Source organism: Nyctereutes procyonoides, unplaced genomic scaffold, assembly GCF_905146905.1.
Source record: "Nyctereutes procyonoides isolate TBG_1078 unplaced genomic scaffold, NYPRO_anot_genome, whole genome shotgun sequence".
Classification (NCBI taxonomy): domain Eukaryota; kingdom Metazoa; phylum Chordata; class Mammalia; order Carnivora; family Canidae; genus Nyctereutes; species Nyctereutes procyonoides.
Genome location: NW_026575119.1, coordinates 5426629 through 5445724, shown reverse-complemented (window position 1 = coordinate 5445724; position 19096 = coordinate 5426629). Strand labels below are relative to the sequence as shown.

The window sequence follows — 19096 nt, the reverse complement described above, 5'->3', positions numbered from 1 at the left end:
AGTTCATTCTACATTGACAGATAAAAGCAACATTTTAAATCAGATCAGATTGAAGCACTGACAATATTTAATAAAATGTTTCTAAGCAACAAAGTAGAAGAATCAAAGAGCTTCAACAGAGCTGACATTAATAGAATGAAAAGAGATCCAAAAATAGCCTCATTTTCTTATAAGCAATTCAGTCAGCAAGGTGAAACAAACTCCTTCCCAAAACTCAGTCTATTGAATAATAATATCTTTCCAAAAATTCTGCATTTCTCCTCAGCATGGCATAACCATGTTAGTAGCCAAGTTCTAATATGTATGAAAACCTGAGGAGTAAGTGCTAGAGAACAGCAGTGATGTTGATGCCCTGGCAATGTGATGGATCCTTCTTCAACTCTCGGTTACCAAGATAAACACAAATAAAAAGGAATGCTCAACTTCTCTTTTATATACATTCTAAGCCCATTTAAGGGGAAGTTTTGAAATCCCATGGCTAGTGGCACCTAGCTTCGTCAGCAAGAAAAATTTTTGAAAGAAAAATTCAAATCTCTGTAATAGGCCAGAATGAGTACTTAACAGATTTGAGTCTTGGGAAATATGTGATCTTTCCCCGTCACCATAATGCCACAAAACCAAGAACACTTTAATACTTGTAGATCAATTTTCCCACCATTTCGTCTTTGAAATTACAGCTTGGCAATCAGTAAACATTCTCATTAGCTTTTTCAAAAGATGAGTACAGGGTGTGTAAATGTCCTTTTAAAATAATAGTCTATAGAAAAGACCTGTCACATACAAATGTGTATTCTCAGCTCTCTTTCACTCTTCATTAAAAACAACAACATCAACATGTATAATGGGCTCAAGAAAAAAAAAAGGAAACCCATATGCAGATTACTGGTCTAATTGACAAAGCAGAACCGGATACTCCGATTTCCCTATTTCTGCTGCCAGCTGGAAGTGGGCATAGAGTCAGGGAGGTAAACTGTATAGATCATTCATTGGGGAAAAAGATGCTTAGTGAAAGAAATATATACATACACATACACATTCAAGGAACCATAGTTTTGGGGGTTGTTTATTTGATAGTTAACTACTCTGAAAAAACTCACCAAAAATATATATTGTATGTGTCCACTTAAGCTCACCAGAGATGATTTGTAAGATTAGGGTGCATAACATTGGTCCACCAACTTCCAGCCCAGGAACTGCACACCTCCTGCCAAAATGAGCCTGACTTTTCTTCATGTCATGTCTTTCTACACTCCATATACAAATTCTAGTACTGCTTTGCTCTTTGAAACCACCTTCAATTTCAAAATTAACTTCACCTCATCCAGTCTTTTTTCATTAATTTCCTAGGCGGACATCTTTAAGACAGGGGGTTTGATGTTATAGTTTTCATTGTGTTTTTTTTTTAAAGATTTTATTTAGTGCTTGCTTCGGCAGCACATATACTAAAATTGGAACGATACAGAGAAGATTAGCATGGCTCCTGCGCAAGGATGACATACAAATTCGTAAAGATTTTATTTATTCATTAATGAGAGACACAGGCAGAGGGAGAAGCAGGTTCCATGCAGGCAGCCCGACATGGGACTCGATAACGGGTCTCCAGGATCAGGCCCTGGGCTGAAGGCGGCGCTAAACCACTGAGCCAGGCTGCTCCAGTTTTCATTGTTTTTATTATTCCTAGCACCTTTTAATATATCTCAGTGAAAGTGTAAATTCATCCAAAAGTAAAATGTTTAAATTTTTTTGTAGAAAATGATTAGCACAGTGTCCATTTTAAACCATTTCCACAAAACTTGAAATTAAGCTGCCAGCTGCTCCTACCATTTTTCTAAGATAACCATTATATTGTGCCTCCCCTGACTTTTTAAACTATTATGCATTTTATGTTCTATAATAACTACATGAGGGAGTCAGAGATGTGAGACCAAAATTGAGTGCAAGGTTAATGTTCTTTTACTCAGCCTCCATCCCTAATACTCTGCTGATATAGCCATTTTTCATAGTAATAATATAATGGTGCTTTCATTCAGACATATTGCCTGCATTAATGCTGTCTGTCCTGATGTCAGCATGTATATTTAAATTGTACCACACCATGCAGCAAGATATTAGATCAGCCATAGCTCATGGCAGTAAAAAACAGTGCTGAATTGATGGAAAAATTTAACTGCTTCTAATTATATATTGCATTTTGAGAGTCAAACTACAAACGATGCTTTGCATTATTCTAGATTAGCCTCAAAATGACCTATGTAGGGAAATCAACTGATTTGACTTAACCTGGAGAGTACCTTGTAGATAAATCCTGAGTGGCAAGGCATGAGTTACCCCCATTGCTTGCTTCTTCTTCAAGAGTCCTGGTTCTTAAATCATTACTGGACAGATTGAGAAGTTGTACTGAACCATGAAATACTCTTTCCAGGCACAAGAGATTTGGGGAAGAGCAAAGAACATTGAACTGAGAAGCAAAAGACTTGTTTTCTTATCTGGCTCAGCCAATAACTAGCTATGTGAACACAATTTAGACCATATTTATGTCCACTTTAGATGCTCTAAGTGGCTCCCAGTTACAATACAGACCAAATTCAAGCTCCCAGTGTGCCCTTCAATTTCAGCCACTGTTCTGCTCCAAATGTCTGCAGGGTGATCTTGTTCAGTGGTAAGGTGTCCAGACTCTGCTGTGAATCCTAAGTCTGCCACTGGCCAGCTGTGTGACCTCGGGCAAATTACTTCATCTCTCTGGGACTCAACTTCCTAATTTGTAAGTGAGAAATCATAAACATAACTGCCTTGTCAGGCTGTGGTGAGGATCGAGTTGAAATTGCCATGTCCTTAGTATAGTACCTGTAGAGAGTAACTACTCTGTGTCTATTAAAGCAAAAGGGAAAAAAAAAATAAAGCAAAAGGAGTCTCTTCACAATCACACTTTAAACCCATCTGCTCCTCAATGCTTTCCCAAATGAATGTATACACTTTCAGAATCAATGGACAACTGTTGAGTTGCATTAGCAGCTCAGACATGTTGATGTGTTTGAGGTGTCTGGATGCAATAAGACTGATTTTTCTTTGATGCTTGATCCACTACAGAGTCATCTTTCATGTTTCGTCTTACGTTTCTTTGTTCCTTGTGTATGTGTACACCTGAGAGACATTCCCTCTAAAGAATCACTTCTTACCCGTGCCACTTCCAGCAAATTTCCATTCTTCTTTCAATACCACCTCTCCTGTGAAGCCTTCCCTGACTCCACCAGCCAGTAAGGCCCTGTCTTTTCACAGCAGTTTTTAAATGGCCACAAATTCCTGGACATTCCTCTCACTGAGAGTTAGGATCTGTGTTCCTTCTTCTTGTTCCTGGGTGGACTTGTAGCTGCTTCATCTGATAGGGTATGTGGCAGACATGAAACCAGTGCCTTGTGAAGCTGGGTCATAAAAAGTGATACGTCTTCCACCTTGTGTGCTAGAGCACCTGTACGTGGAGCCTGATGCTGCCATGCATGAGGAAACCCAGCTGTATGGAGAGGTCATGTGTACGCACTTTGGTCAGCAGTCGGAGTCATCACACCTTCCCATTTGGTTTCCCAGACATTGTGGAACATAGACAAGCCATCTCCTTCCCATCTCTTCCAAGTGCTTTCCAAATTCCTAACCCATCAAATCTGTGAGAAATGAAAAAAAGGTGGCTTTAAGCCACTAAGTCCTGGGCTAATTTACAAGTTTCTATGATTGCAAAAGACTGTATATATCAGCATTATAGCACTCATAACATTGCAGAATAATGATTTTTATTTGTCCTACTCTCTGGATTGTGAGCTCCACAAAGACAGGAATTATGCTTTATTCATCTTTTATGTTAGCACCAAATATGGTACCTGGTACATAATAGATGTTCAACATATGTTTGTTGAACAAATTATTTCTTAGAGAATACAGATGTCAAATAATGTTAACCTAAATTATGAGAAATTAAAAAAATATATAATTTTAGTTTATAATCACCAGAAGTTTTTGTTCAGTGCCTCAATCTCTATGAATTCTCAAAAATGCACATAATGGATGGCAGTGCTTATATATCTGTATGTACATTTACCACATGCAAATGTATGGACCCATTTTGTGTGCATTCGTTCACCCTAGAACTCCCTGCCCCACCCACCAGAACCTACATATTTATTGGGCTCTTCACTTAAAGGGATCACTTAATTTGGACTAGTTTAGGAAAAATTCTTCTTTCTTCCTGGCCCTAAATCATGCCTAAGTATAAATCCCTCCTTGAAGTCAACCTTGTTAAATTAATACAGAATATGATGAGAAGCTGGCCTCTGACTTCCAAACCAAGAGGCAGTCAGACTATAAGATTCTTAACAGATTCTTTCATGAGATATGCACACACCCTTTAACTAGCAGTGGCTTGCATATTGTTCTCTATTTTTACTCAGTTTAAGTAAGCCAAGAAAGTGCGGAGTTTTTGTTTTCATTGCCAGCTTTAGCTGACTATATATAGACACGGTATTATATGCTCACTAGACATGTAACATATATATGTATATTCACACCAAGTTTTTTCCATCGGGTTAGCAGCCTGATTTGGCTCGACTCTGTAGCTGAGAGCTCCTGGTAATACTTCAGGGAATGCTGTTCACTTGTTCCTCCATGTGCTATGCTGGGGAAATCTGTGCCATCCCTGCTAAATGCCAAGCAGAAGCTGCATTCTGGCTTCATTTACTTTGTTGGGTTTGAGGTAAATCTTTGATTCAGTGTCTACATGCAAACCAATTTTGCTATTTCTCAAATGTCTGATTCTATGAAATAGAGTTTAAGAAACCATGTGAGTCAACAAGCATGTAAGAGGGCTGAGACTGAAGCAAACATGAAATTGACTCAAAAGTGACATCACAGACTCTGAGATTGGGATTTATGGGAGGATGCCAGCCTGTGAACCCTGAAAGTGAAAAGTGGGATTTTCTGGGATGGGGTAGTGCCTGCGTGACCATACAGTAAAAACCACGGGTCAGGGGATCCCTGGGTGGCGCTGCGGTTTAGCGCCTGCCTTTGGCCCAGGGCGCGATCCTGGAGACCCGGGATCGAATCCCACGTCGGGCTCCGGGTGCATGGAGCCTGCTTCTCCCTCTGCCTCTGCCTCTGCCTATCTCTCTTTCTCTTTCTTTCTCTCTCTCTCTCTCTTTCTCTCTCTCTCTCCCTGTGTGTGTGTGTGACTATCATAAATAAATAAAAATTAAAAAAAAAAAAAAAGCACGGGTCAGGAAGAAGGAATGCATTAGCAGAGCAGTCACTGACCCATGGTCCCTGGACTGGAAAGAATCCATATTCAGGGATCTGGTAAGTTACATGAAGAAAAATAAAAGAGGAGTCAAACATTTACTGAGTGCCAGGAATTTTTCAAGGTACTTTACTTGTTGGCCCATGTGCATTGCCTCACTCTCATGGCAACTCATGTGATCCCTCTGAGTCTGTTTCCTCATGTGAGGCAATGGTTCTCACTCCCAAGGCTGTTTTACCCCATACCCACCATCACTTTCAACACTCCCCCCCTGCCTTCACTAAGATCAGGGCATCTGGTGCAAAGTCACTGTGCTTCTGAATTTCTCATTATCTTTGTTTATGTTTGTTACTGTTTTTCTTTCCTAACATCAGAAGAACTTTTCCAAGCCTCCTTCTTTGATCCCAATTTTCCTCTCTCTTGTTTCTTCAACTATTACCTCTGAGCCAGCCCTTTCCTCTCAGCCTCTAAATGGTTTTCAATCCAGAGACATCTTCTTGATGGCTATCTCTTCCAGAGACTCTCTTCAATGTCTACTTCAAGAAAGGCTGTAACCTCAAGCCCCTGAGGTTCAAATCCCTTAAACATGGTTGAAAAACTTTTCCCAGCCCTTCTTCTACTTCTCTCCATTCATACCATATTTTCTAGATCTATCAGATTATTTATTACTCTATTGCCCCAGACTGAATTTTTCCACACCTGTATCTTTGCATATATGGATATATTCTTTCTTCTTTCTTCTCTGTCCATTGAAATCTTGCTTATGTTTCAGCGTAAATCTCACATTGCACCTCTTCCTGCTTATGCAAAATTGCCACAAAATAAAATTTCTGTCTTCCATGAGTACCAACCTATTTCTATGCAAGAGCAAAAAACCCCCAAATTTCAGTGAATTAAAATAAAGTTTTCTTACTCTCATTATATATATATTGTGTATACTTCCATTCTGAGATCCAGCCTAAAGGATCACCCAATCTGGGTTACTCTTTAGCTGAAAGAAAGAACGGAGCTGGTAGAAACTCATAATAACTCTTGCATCTCTTGCTTAGAAGTGACACGTGTTTGGTTCTCTCACATTTCATTGGCCAAAGCACATCACATGGCCAAGTCCAAAGTCTATGGGGGTAAAGATGAATAATCCTCTTTCAGGGAAAGAAGTAAATAATTGCAAATCTGACCTCATGGTATTTTACTTGCATCTTTATGATAGCATGAAGCACAGTACATCTTGTACCACTTTTATTTAAGGTAAGATGTAAGGTTTTTTTTTCTTTTTTTAGTTTAAATTCTATTAGCCAACATAAAAGTACATACTTAGTTTCAGATTTAGTGTGCAATGATCTTATAGTTGCATATAACACCCAGTGCTCATTACATCACATGCCCTCCTTAATTCTCATCACCCAGTACCCCATCTCCCTACCCACCTCTCCTCCAGCAATCCTCAGTTAAGAGGGTTAAGAGTCTCTCTTATAGTTAAGAGTTTCTCATGGTTTTTCTCCCTCTCTAATGACTTCCCATTCAGTTTTTCCTCCCTTACCCTATGATCCTCTGCACTGTTTCTTATATTCTTATATTCCACATATGACTGAAGCCATATAACTGCCTTTCACTTAGCATAATACCCTCCAGTTCCATCCATGTCAATGCAAATGGTATTTGTCCTTTCTGATGGCTGAGTAATATTCATATACACACACACACACACACACACACACACACACACACACACACACATATATATAACATCTTCTTTATCCATTCATCTGTCAATGGACATCTCAGCTCTTTCCACAGTTTGGCTAATGTGAACATTGTTGCTATGAACATTGGGGTGCAGGGGCCCCTTCGGATCACTATATTTGTATCTTTGGGGTAAATAACTAGTAGTGCAATTGCTGGTTCATAGAGTATCTCTATTTTTAACTTCTTAAGGAACTTCCACACCATTTTCCAGAGTGGCTGCACCAGCTTGCATTCCTACTTTCTCTGCATCCTAGCAAACATTTATTGTTTCCTGTCTTGTTAATTTTAGCCATTCTGACTGGTGTAAGGTGGTATCTCATTGTTGTTTTGATTTGTATTTCCCTGATACCAAGTGATGTGCATCATTTTTTCATGTGTCTGTTGGCCATTTGTATGTCAAGAAGTAAGCTTTGGTCATTACTGTATGCCTCATATTTGTCTTATAAATTAATATACTGGAATATTTAGAGACTTTAAAATACTATAATTTGCCTAATGTAGAACACATAATTTGATTTTTCAATAAAACTTCTTTGTATTGGGTAAGTACTACATTCAATAAGTATTTATTGAGCACTTATTATGCATTATGCTTACTCCTAAAACAAAAACAAAAAGCCCAAAGCAGTCATACAGAGCAAATTTAATTGCCTACTACATAATAAGTTCTCAGTAAATTTTATCCTGTATAATTTATTCTAGGGTCAATAGAAAGTCAATGAAGGATTTTTTTTTTCAGAGAAGGATTTTAAGTGGTGTATGTGTGTCAGGAAGGGTGTATGGACATAATAAGATTTGCATTTTGCAAGCTCCCTGTGACTACAAGGAGGAAAACAGATTGTAGAGTATTAACATTAGAAGTAGGGAGGTAGTGTAGAAACCTAATGGAGTAATCTTAAAAAATATGACAGTGGAGTGGAAGAGTGGCAACATAGAAAGGGGGAGTGATAAAGTGTTACAGATGGCTATACGGTGAAAAAAAGAGTAGTGTCAAAGATGACACTGAGTTTCCTAGTGGAGCAAATAAGTGGGTATTGGTGCCATTCCCCAAAATAGGGAACACTAGAGGAAAAGGAGGGCAAGAAGAGAGGGGAAAATGATGCTTTCTATTTTTGCAATGTCCAGCTTCACTGCCTGGGACATGAAGGCAGCTGGGCATAGGCTGAAACTAATGAGAAAATCTGGACCAGAAATATTACTTTTGGAACTTGTCAGCCTTTGGAGAGTAATTAAATCCATGGGATTGGATGAAAGCATCCTCTGAGGTTAAGAAGAGAAGCAGGCCTACGGGAAAACCCTCAGGATGAAGAGAGGAACAAGAGTTGCTGATCAAAATCAAGACTCCAAAAAAGTAGGATACAACCCAGAGAGTGTGTGTTATGGAAGCTGAGGGAGGAGAATATTTCAAGAACAGAGTGTTTCTGATTTTGTTGGAAATTCAAATAAGATTAAGAATTTAAAAAATTCTCTTTGCTATACAACTTTCTTAGTATTATTGAACCTACTATTTGCCTTCTTGGAAATCTCACACCCTTCAAACTCTCTGTTCTTAGCATTTTTTTTACTTTTCTTGACTTTATTTGCCTCTTTACATAGCTTGAATCTCATCATCACACATGATATGTGCGATAAAATGCGATAAAATGGTATTTTAACTTCATTCTTAATGTTTGTCAGTAGTTTTAAATTGATCTATGATAAACAACTTAATATAGCCCAATCTTCTGTTTATTATTTTTTTCTCCCCCTATTTTCACTTCTATTCAGCATCTATAACATTCTCCATAGTACCTATTTCAAATATTTTCCACTTTCCTCAAAGCACGAATCCCTCCTCAACACTCAGGCTTAGGAAATAGTATCACTTCCTATTTGTCAGGAAGATCCACTGATGAGGACTCTCTTAGAAACTTCCCATCTTCACACTTTAAAACTTCTCTTACTTTCTTCAATTACTTCCCTCTTCCTATATATTTAAGATGAAAATTCCTCTTTTCCAAATCTAACTTACATGTGACCTTAAGCACTGCCCACCAGTTATCCCTGACCTATCTCTAATGATTGATATTTTTCCTCTACTCTGGTCATTGTCTTACACACTATAAATAAATTCAAGTCTTCTGTGACAAACCAAGTCTAAGATGGTCCCTATAATGCCCACCTCCTGGTATTCATGACCTTGTGCGTTCCCTGCCCTTGAGTGCAGGTGGTACCTGTGACTTGTTCTCTAACAATTAGAATATGGCAAATGTGACAGGATGTACATAATTACATGTATGTGATTAAAATACATAATGCCTGTCTTCTAAAGACACTCATTTTCTCTTTCTGGCTTTCAGAAAGCAAATGCATGCTGGGAAGTCTCATGTGGCAAGGAACTAAGAGTGGCCTCCAGCCAACAGCCACCAAAACTGTGGGCCTTGGTCCAATACCCCACAAGGAACTGAGTGCTGCTAAAAGCTATGACAGCCTGGAAGTGGGCTGTCCCCCAGTTAAGCATTAGATGAGACTGCAGCCCCAAACAACACTTTGCAGCTTTGTAAGATCCTCATGGCAGAGGATCAACTTGGCCATGCCTAGACTCCTGATCCACAGAAACTAAAATCATAATGGTTGTGGTTTTAGGCTGCAAGTTTGAGGTCATATTGGTACACAGTACTACATAATCTATATTCTCATCTATATCCTAGGAAAGCCCTTCCCTAAAACGTCTGTGCTCTCAAACAATGACCATCATACTCTTTTCCCCTTTATTATAATATTTCCTAAAAGGTAAATAGTATATATTAACCACATCTACCTTCTCATCACCCACCCTGTGGCAAATTAAAAATGGTTTCAAATTCTTGGCTACTTCTCCCATTGAGAAGTAGAGTCTATTTCTCAAACTTGTGAATCTGGCTTTTGAATTCAGCTGGCCTTGTGGCTTGCTTTTTACTATAAGAATATGGTTGAAATAAGGTTAAATTCAGAGTGTGGCTTAAGAGATCTAGGGTTCTGACTTTTATGTACTTGAAATATACCTTCTTATAATCCCACTGCTATGCTGTGAGAAACTCAGTTCTCATGGATAAACTCTCTACCTATATTGGATAACCAATACTTTTGGCCAACAGCCAGCACTCACTGTCATGTGAGTGAGCCACTTTGGATATTTCTGGCCAATCAAACCTCCCATAACTCCAGCCTCTCAGGCCCCAGTTAACACCAGGTGGAGCTGAAGAATTACCCAGCTGAACAAAATCAATTCACAGAAGTGTGAGAAACATTAAAGGATGCTATTATTTTAAGACTCTATCTGGAGTTGTTTGTTAATCAGCAACAGGTAAACACAGAGCTTCTCATCTTTACTTCTCCAGTGAAATAATTCCTTTAAAGATCAACAGTGACCTTAGTCTCAAAGTTCAGTGGCCTTTCCTCAGCCTTTTCCTTTCTTGATAGTTCCAAGGTATGTGACACTAGTGAAATTCTTTCTTTATGCCTTCTTCTCTTTTCATTTCTATGATATAGCCTAGGACTCAATTTCTTCTCCATATGCCCTAAACCTAGATGTTCCCCAAGGTACTAGACTTGAACGTTTCTCTCTAAACCCTCTTCCCTGGTAGTTTCATCAAATCCCATTGATTTAAATATCACCTCTATGCAGATAATGTTCAAATCCTTTAAGAGGCATAATAATTAGAAGCTCAAGGTTTGGAAATGGGCCAGACAGAGCTTTAATCCTGAATCTGCCAATTACTAGCCATGTGACATTGAAGTGAACCACTGAAGTAGTTTATCCTCTCTAAACCTCCATTTTCTCCTCTCTTAAATCTGGATAATAATAGCATCTTGCAAAAAAAAAAAAATAATAGCATCTTGCTCATGGAGATATCACTTGAGCCTGCCACAGAATAAGCACTCAGCAAATCAGTGCTTTCCAATATTTTACCGTTTTTCATACCGCTGCTTACATAAGCAAAATGATAATGTTTGTATGCACTCTAGGGTTAAATGGAGACAGCTGCTCAGGTCAAAGACAATTGGCTCAAGGTCTCTGGCCTCTCCATCTTCCCAACCCCTCCCCACCCTGTAGCCCTTCCCCAGGGGATGATCAATACTTAGGCCCAATATTGGCACACCAATGGGAAGCTTTACAGTAAATAGGAGCAATTATTATCTTCTGTCTGGGCATGATCTCTCTCCAGGCCCTCTCTACTGGATACCTCCCACCACCTCCACCTCAAAAACTAGATGGTGATTCTTAAAGTGAGGTCCCTTGGTCAGCAGCATAGTATCACTTGAGAACCTGTTAGAAATGCAAATTTCTAACTCAACCCATACCCACTGAATCAGCAACCCTGGGGATGGAACCAGCAACATGTGTTTTAACAAATCCTACAGTGATTCTGCTACAGACTGAAGTTTGAGAACCAAGGACTGGTAGCGATTTCTACTTAGAATAGCCAAAACCGCTTCTCTCTCTCTTTCAGATTGCAATTTGGCCACCCTCCCAGTGGCCTTGGGCCAAAACCTCAGATTCATTCTTTTTTTTTTTTTTTAAGATTCTATTTATTTATTCATGAAAGACAGAGAGAGAGAGAAAGAGAGAGAGAGGCAGAGACACAGAGGGAGAAGCAGGCTCCATGCAGGGAGTCCGATGTGGGACTTGATCCTGGGACTTCAGGATCACACCATGCTGAGCCAAAGGCAGATGCTCAACCGCTGAGCCACCCAGGCATCCCATCATTCTTGACTCCTTCATCCTACTTGCCTTCTGTATCTAGTAGGTCACCAATCCTGTCTTTGCCTCTAATAACATTATTCACATCTCTTCTCTCTGTTACTATCACCATGCCCCACTGAGGTGGAATTGGCCAATTTCCCCCAAAACCAGATCATTTAAAATCCAATTTGCCTATGACCAATTCCACAAATAGCCAGTTAGGATAAAGCAAATTTAATTTAAAAAATACATTAAGATTAAATTAATATTTAATTCAGTATTAATGAAAATATAACTAAAATATAATTAATGATACTTCTATATTAACATTTTTAAATCATAGGTAGAAATATTAAGTAAAAATTAATTTTAATTTAAAAACTAATTTCATATGGTCAGATTTGCCCCTTCTTTTCCTCATGACTTCCATTGCCATTTCTAAGTTTACTGTGTCCTTGCCCGTCCTGATGTTTGATAAATACTTAATCCTATTTTTCCAGTTTTTCTACATTTTCATTTTCTCACATTTAACTCGAATTATCTGTGGTTTGTTTTGGTTTTTGGTGTAAAGTGAAGGTCAAATTACATGCCCACTTACTGCAAAAGGGGAAACACTCCTCATTTACAAGTTTAAGTTCTTAGCCACTTATATTTTATTCCCCTCCAGGCCAAGCATAAAGATCAAAGAAGATAACCAGGATGCGCAAAGTGCTGTGGTTGCTGTTTCACAAGTGAGTAGTTGTTCCACTTTCTACCTTTGATTGACTTTCCCTGCAGGACCTTCCTTTCTTATTAGTAGCTTAAAATGGATTTATTTACCTGAAACTAAGGCAAAAATGTCCTTGGACAAATTAGCTTGAAAATCCTTACATGCCAAAAATTAATGTTAGGACTCCATCTTCCCTTTCTCAGAGGTAGTTTCTTCCCCTGCCCAGGGAAGGAGGTAGGAAGAAGGAGGGAGTGGCATAGAAGTCACAAGGCAAGAGGGAATGCCAGGCCCAGCCCTTCTGCCTTCATAGAATGCATAAAAGAGGAAGCTGGGATTGGGGAGACAAGGGTCAGACAAAAGTGGGAGGACTGCTCCCTTCCAGGCTGATTTTCTGAAGGTGAGCAGTATTGCACAGAGAGAAGAGCTAAAACCAGAGCAGTGCAGGGTGGTCCAGGCAACAGGCATACCTGCAGCTGAATAAAAATGCAGCCACTCAGGGACCCTGGGTGGCTCAGCAGTTGAGCGGCTGCCTTTGGCTCAGGGTGTGATCCTGGAGTCCCAGGATCGAATCCCACATCAGGCTCCCTGCAGGGAGCCTGCTTCTCTCTCTTCCTGTGTCTCTGCCTCTCTCTGTGTGTGTCTTTCATCAATCAATAAATAAAATCTTTAAAAAAAAATGCAGGGTCACCTGGTTTGATGAGGAGAGCCTGATCACCACTCTTGAACCGCCTACCACTCCTGTGTAACATGAGGAAAAGTTCTTTCATATGCCAGGACTAAGAGGAAGGCCATGGAATTGAGAACAGTGGGCCTGAGCTGGGAGCTGTCACAGCAAGGGGAAAGGTGCCTGTGAAGAACTTCAGAGGGCTTGCTGGAGATTGTTGCTGAGACTCAGAGTAGCCACTTATGCTCTCAGAATCAGCAGGGGAAGGATGAGCAGGATTGCCAGGACCTGATGGAGCCAAGAGGAAACCAGAAGTTCCTCCCTTTGTCACATGGGCACTGGCAGAAGGCCAGGAAGCAGGCAAATCCCCCATGAATACCAGCAAGGCTCCAGAGGACAACAAGAAGGTCTAGCCTAGAAACCCCTTCCCCTTTGCCAGTATGTCACACTCTTGGGCTCTATATATCCAAGGAGGATAAGAGAAAGAAAGAAGACATCTGAACGACTCATCATTTCCCAAGAGAGTGAGACACCTGAAAAAGAACACTGAAACCCACAGACACAGAGGGCCTGGCTGTGGCCCCTGCTTCCCCTATCACCACCCAGCAGCATGAGGGTGGGTGAGGAAAATTAGATCATAGAAAACAAAGAATTGTATTTTCTTTGGACATCTGAGTAGTGGGTATATTTAAATTATCAACTCCCACCACATAATAAAAGTAGAAAATGCATCTAAAAGCTTGTAAAAAGGCAGAAAGGTCTGGAAACTTCCTACTGTAAATAAACTGTCCATTTTCCCCCCACAAAATAATGCCAACTTGCTTAAATTGGCTTTTAAATTATTAAATAGTTAATAAAAACTATAATATGTGGAATACATGGAAAATAGTGATTCAACGAAAACCCACATACCCATGAGCCTTTTTATTATTAGCTTCAGAGGTAGAGTACAGTGATTGATCGGTTGCATATAACACCCAGTGCTCATTACATCAAGTGCCCTCCTTAATGCTCATCACCCAATTATCCCTTCCCTCCCACCTACCCAGAAACCCTCAGTTTGTTTCCTAGAGTTCAGCATCTCCTATGGTTTGCCTCCCTCTCAATTTTGTTCTTACTTTGTTTTTCCTTCCCTTCCCATATGTTCATCTGTTTCTTAAATTTCACATGAATGAAATTATATAATTATTTTTCTCTGAGTGACTTATTCTGCTTAGCTAATTCCATCTAGTTCTATCCATGTCCTCACAAATGGCAAGATTTCATTCTCTTTGATGGCTCAGTGATATTCGTGTGTGTGTGTGTGTGTGTATGTATGTATGTGTATGTATTTATGTGTATTTCCATAGTTTGTATTTATGTCTATTTCCATGGTTTGGCTATTGTGGACACTGCTGCTATGAACATTGGAGTGCAGGTGCCCCTTCAAATCACTATGTTTGTATGCTTTGTTAAATACCTAGTAGTGCAATTGCTGGATCATAGGGTAATTCTATTTTTAACTTTTTGAGGAACCTTCACACTTTTCCAGAGTGACTATACCAGTTTGCATTCCCACAAAAGTGTAAGAGGACTCCTGTCTCTCCCCATTCTCACCCCTCCTGTTTATAAAAAAGGACACCCCCATAACTCTGACGGCCCTCCCAGCCATCCTTCCCCAGCCCCAATCCTTTGCTCCCCTTACAAGGAACCACTCTTCTGGGTTCTAAATTAATCATTTCTTTGTTTTTCTTAATAGTTTTACTACATATATTTGTTTCCCTAAATAATATATAGTTCAGTTTTGCAGTTTTTTAAAACTTTATATGGATATAGGATTGTATGCATTCTTTGGGGGACTTTCTTTAGTCAGCATTTTGTTCAGATGCTTCCATGAGGTTGTAAGTGTAGAGGAGGAAAAAGTTTTCCTTACCCTCTTAAGGTCCCTTCCTGGGTCTAAAAATTAAACTGACAAAGATAGATTGACAGGGGAAATGCATACATTTAGCTAATATAAGTTTTATGTGACATAAGAGCCTTCATAAGAAAATGAAGACCCAAAGAAACAGACACATATTTTATGCTTGGTTTGATGAAAAGTAGACAGTCATGGAGGAATATGACAGGTTGATTAATATGAGGTCAGAGTAGTAAACTGGGGGAAACAGCAAGGCCTGTATATGGGGATTCTTCTTGGCAAACCTGTATCTTCAGAGATAAGATGTAACCTTGCTCCAGGGACAGGTAGGCAGGGCACCTCTCAAATAAGGCTTTTACTACCTGTTTAAGGGAATAAAGGGGAGGCAGGAGGAGATCAGAGTGGCCTTCCTGTTTTTGCTGTTTTCTCAAAACCCTTCAGCCTAAAATATTCAATATGTCAAATGCCATATTTGAAGGTAGCATGCTCTAAACCTTTTCATAAGTAACTGAAAGTCATTCACTTTCCTTGCTGATTAATCTTTTAGTGCATCTGTACCACAATTTATTCATCTACATTTGGGCTGTTCCCAGTCATTTGATATTATCAACAGTACTGCTCTGAACATTCTTGTACATGTTTTGGAATTCATGATCCAAGAGATTCTTTAAGGTGTATTCCCTAGGCAGGGACAGTATGAAACATATGCAGTCATATAGGGCCCTGCATTCGGGAGGACACTGCACTTGCTTTAAAGCTCTACCATTCCATCTTGAATTCTTAATTTCTGAATGAGGGGCTTTGCATTTTTATTTTGCACCAAGACTCATAAAGATGTAATTGGTCCTATCCGAGAATAGACTTTTTCAGTCATGTTTAATATACTTTGGGCTGTTGTTAAATATGCAAATGGTTTTCCAAAGATTGTTAAACACATTTACATTCCCATCAGCAGGGGAGGAAAGTTCACATTTCCTTGCCCACACTTATTGTCCAACATTTTCATTTTTGTCAATGTGATGGATATGAAATGCATTTCATTGTATTATTTTTAATTAGATTTTTTCATTTTGAGATCATTATAGATTCACATGCAGTTGTTAGAAACAATATAGAGAAATCACTTGAGCTTCCCAATGGCAACATCCTGAAAAACTTCAGTGCAATATCACAAGACCTACTGACATGGATTCAATCCACTGATCCTATTCAGATTTCCCCACTCTTATTTGTTCTCATTTGTGTGTATGTGTGTTTATTTAGTTCTGTGTAATTTCACGTGTAAGTTTGTATATCCACCTCCGTAGAAAAGTTAAAGAACATTTCCATCATCACAAGGATCCCGTGCCACCATATTTAACCATTACCACCTACCTCATACCCCCAACCTTTCCTTTAACTATTCTTACTCCCATCCCTGACTCCTGACAGCTGTCAATCTATTACCCATTTCAACAATTGTTTTTCATTTCGAGATGTTACATAAATGGAATCATTTCTTAACAAGACACAGCCCTATCCTCTACCCTGTCCTCTCCGTTGGCTGTCTAGCTGCCAAACAGTTCTAATAGGTTTTCATTACATCCAAAAGAAAGTCTAATGCCTCAGCCCAGCCCAGCCCCTAGAATTCCAGTCTCTAGTGATGTCATCCTTCCCACCACTACTGTGGTAGGCAGAACAGTCCCCACGTTCACACCCCAATCTGTGGAGCCTGTGAATATATTACCTTCCATAGCAAATGAGACTTTACAGATGTGATTTGAGGTATGAGCCCTAAATAAGGAGATCATCATGGATTATCTGGGAGCTCCAAACTAATTACATGAGCCTTAAAAGCAAAGAACTTTCTCTAGCTAGAGGCAAGAGAGATGAAGCGGAAGGAGAGGTAAGAAAGACAGGAGGTCTAACAAGGACTCAACTTGCCACTGCTGGCTTTGCCCAATAAAAAGGACCACAAACAGGGAATGTGAACAGCCCCTGGAAGCTGGAACTGACCTTTAGCTGACAACAGTCACCCGGGAAACAGGGACCTCAGTCATATAAATACATGGAGTCAAATTCTACCAATGACCTGAATGAGGCTGGAAGCAAATTCTTCCCCAGAACCTCCATGTTAGGATCCAGACCAGCCAGCACCTTGATTTCAGCCCTGTGAGACCCAGAGCTGAAAAGCCATTGAGCACACCTAGACTTTTGACCTTAAAAACTGTGAGATAATAAAATGTAGTTGTTTAAAATAAAATCTGTACTAATTTGTTGCAGCAACAATAGAAAATTAATACACGTGCCTCTTACTGAGAACTCTGAACTCAGGCAGGTGTGTTCAAACCTATCTTTCTAACTTAGCCGTTCAACCTCTCTGAGTTTTTATTTCCTCATCATTGAAAAGGACTGTAAATTCTTGTTTAGCTAGGCTTACAGGGGTCCTGGGGGGAATTCAATGTAATAACTTACATAAATGCCTCATGTATTTGCAAGATTTACAAGAAATAATGTCCTTACACATACACTTTCCCACAAGACAAGGCCTTTGTCTTGCCTCTTACACTCTGATTTCTTCACATCTGACGGCTGCCCATTCTCCAAGGCCCTGCTGGAATCTCACCTCTTACACAAAGCTGTCATTCACCAACTACAAGTAACATCCTTCTCCTTGAATGAAATCTTGCAGCATACCATCTTCATCTCTCTAGGTCAGGACAAAATTAGAGCTCAGGCCTCTTCTTTCTGTAGAATTTTAGGGTATAACAGAAAGGAAATGCAGAACTTTAAAAGTTCCTATTAGTTCCTAATAGTTCCTATTAGATTAGGAATCTCTTCCGTTCTATCACTGAGCTCTGGGAGGATGGGTGAGAAGCCACCAACTGCCCCAAAGAAAGTACTCTACCAATTCTCTGAGTCCCACTCATTGCCTGTAGGACCAAAACTGTATATTAGGATTGGGCAGTGTTATGACTGAATTGTGTTCCCCCCAAATTCAAATGTTGAAGCCCTAACCTCCAGTACCTCAGAATGCGGCTGTATTTCAGAACAGGGTCTTTAAAGTGATGACTAATTAAAATGAGGCCATTGGGGTTGGCTCTAATCCAATCTGCATGCTGCTCTTGTAAGAAGAGGAAGTATGGACACACACAAAGAAGGAGACATCAGGATTCATGCACAGAGGAGACCATGGCCTCACAGGGAGAAGACAGCTCTCTGCAAGAAGAGAGGCCTCAGATGAAAGCAAATCTGCCAACATCTTGATCTTGGACTTCTAGCCTCTAGAACTGTAAAACAGACCTTTCTGTTATTTAAACCATCCAGTCTGTGGTATTTTGTTATGGTGGCCCTAGCAGACTAACACCGGAAGAATAAAGCTGCAATAAACACCTGATAATTGGTAATTGTTCAATCATGGCAAATGTACTTGGCTTTGTTTAGAGTTGGTTTTACATTTGAGAACTTATGGTTTTTTTTTAATTTTTTTTTTTTTTTTTAAGATTTTAGTTCTTTATTCATGAGAGATGGAGAAAGAGGCAGAGACACAGGCAGAGGGAGAAGCAGGCTCCATGCAGGGAGCCCTACGAGGGACTCAATCCCAGGTCTCCAGGATCATGCCCTGGGCTGAAGGCAGGTGCCAAACCACTGAGCCACCCAGGTGTCCCGAGAACTTATGTTTTTAAATATACTATGTATATTTATGAAAACAGATCTTCAAGGTCCATCATGAAGATTTTAGAGTAAGACTCCAGGATAAAACATGAATCTAACATAACCAACAAGTATTTAAATCACTCCCTTTGCAGAATGGAATTCTAGTCCAAAGTACAAGATAAAGAACTAAGTTAAAGTTGAGATAGTCCACAATTCTCTAAGAAATCCCTTTCTATCAGAATCGAAACCCAGAATCAGGTGCTTAACCAAATGAGCCACCCAGATACCCCTGTGCTTTTCTGTTTTATCACAAACTACAAAAGGGGGCAGCCTCATTGCTATCCTTTCTAACACACTGGTACAAACAGACAAATAGGTACAAATGACCTATTAATAGTATCCTTTCCTCTCCAAACCACCCTCTTTCTCTATCTCTTCCCACATTATTAGTATAAAAGAAT

At 39.7% G+C, this 19096-nt stretch overlaps 1 non-coding gene across 1 annotated transcript; it reads left to right on the top strand.

The window, feature by feature from the left end:
• The first annotated feature begins 1418 nt into the window (after window positions 1-1418).
• On the top strand, window positions 1419-1526 carry LOC129515609 (U6 spliceosomal RNA). Its single transcript, XR_008665607.1, has one exon. It is a non-coding gene; the product is annotated as a U6 spliceosomal RNA (small nuclear RNA).
• The last annotated feature ends 17570 nt before the right edge of the window (window positions 1527-19096 follow it).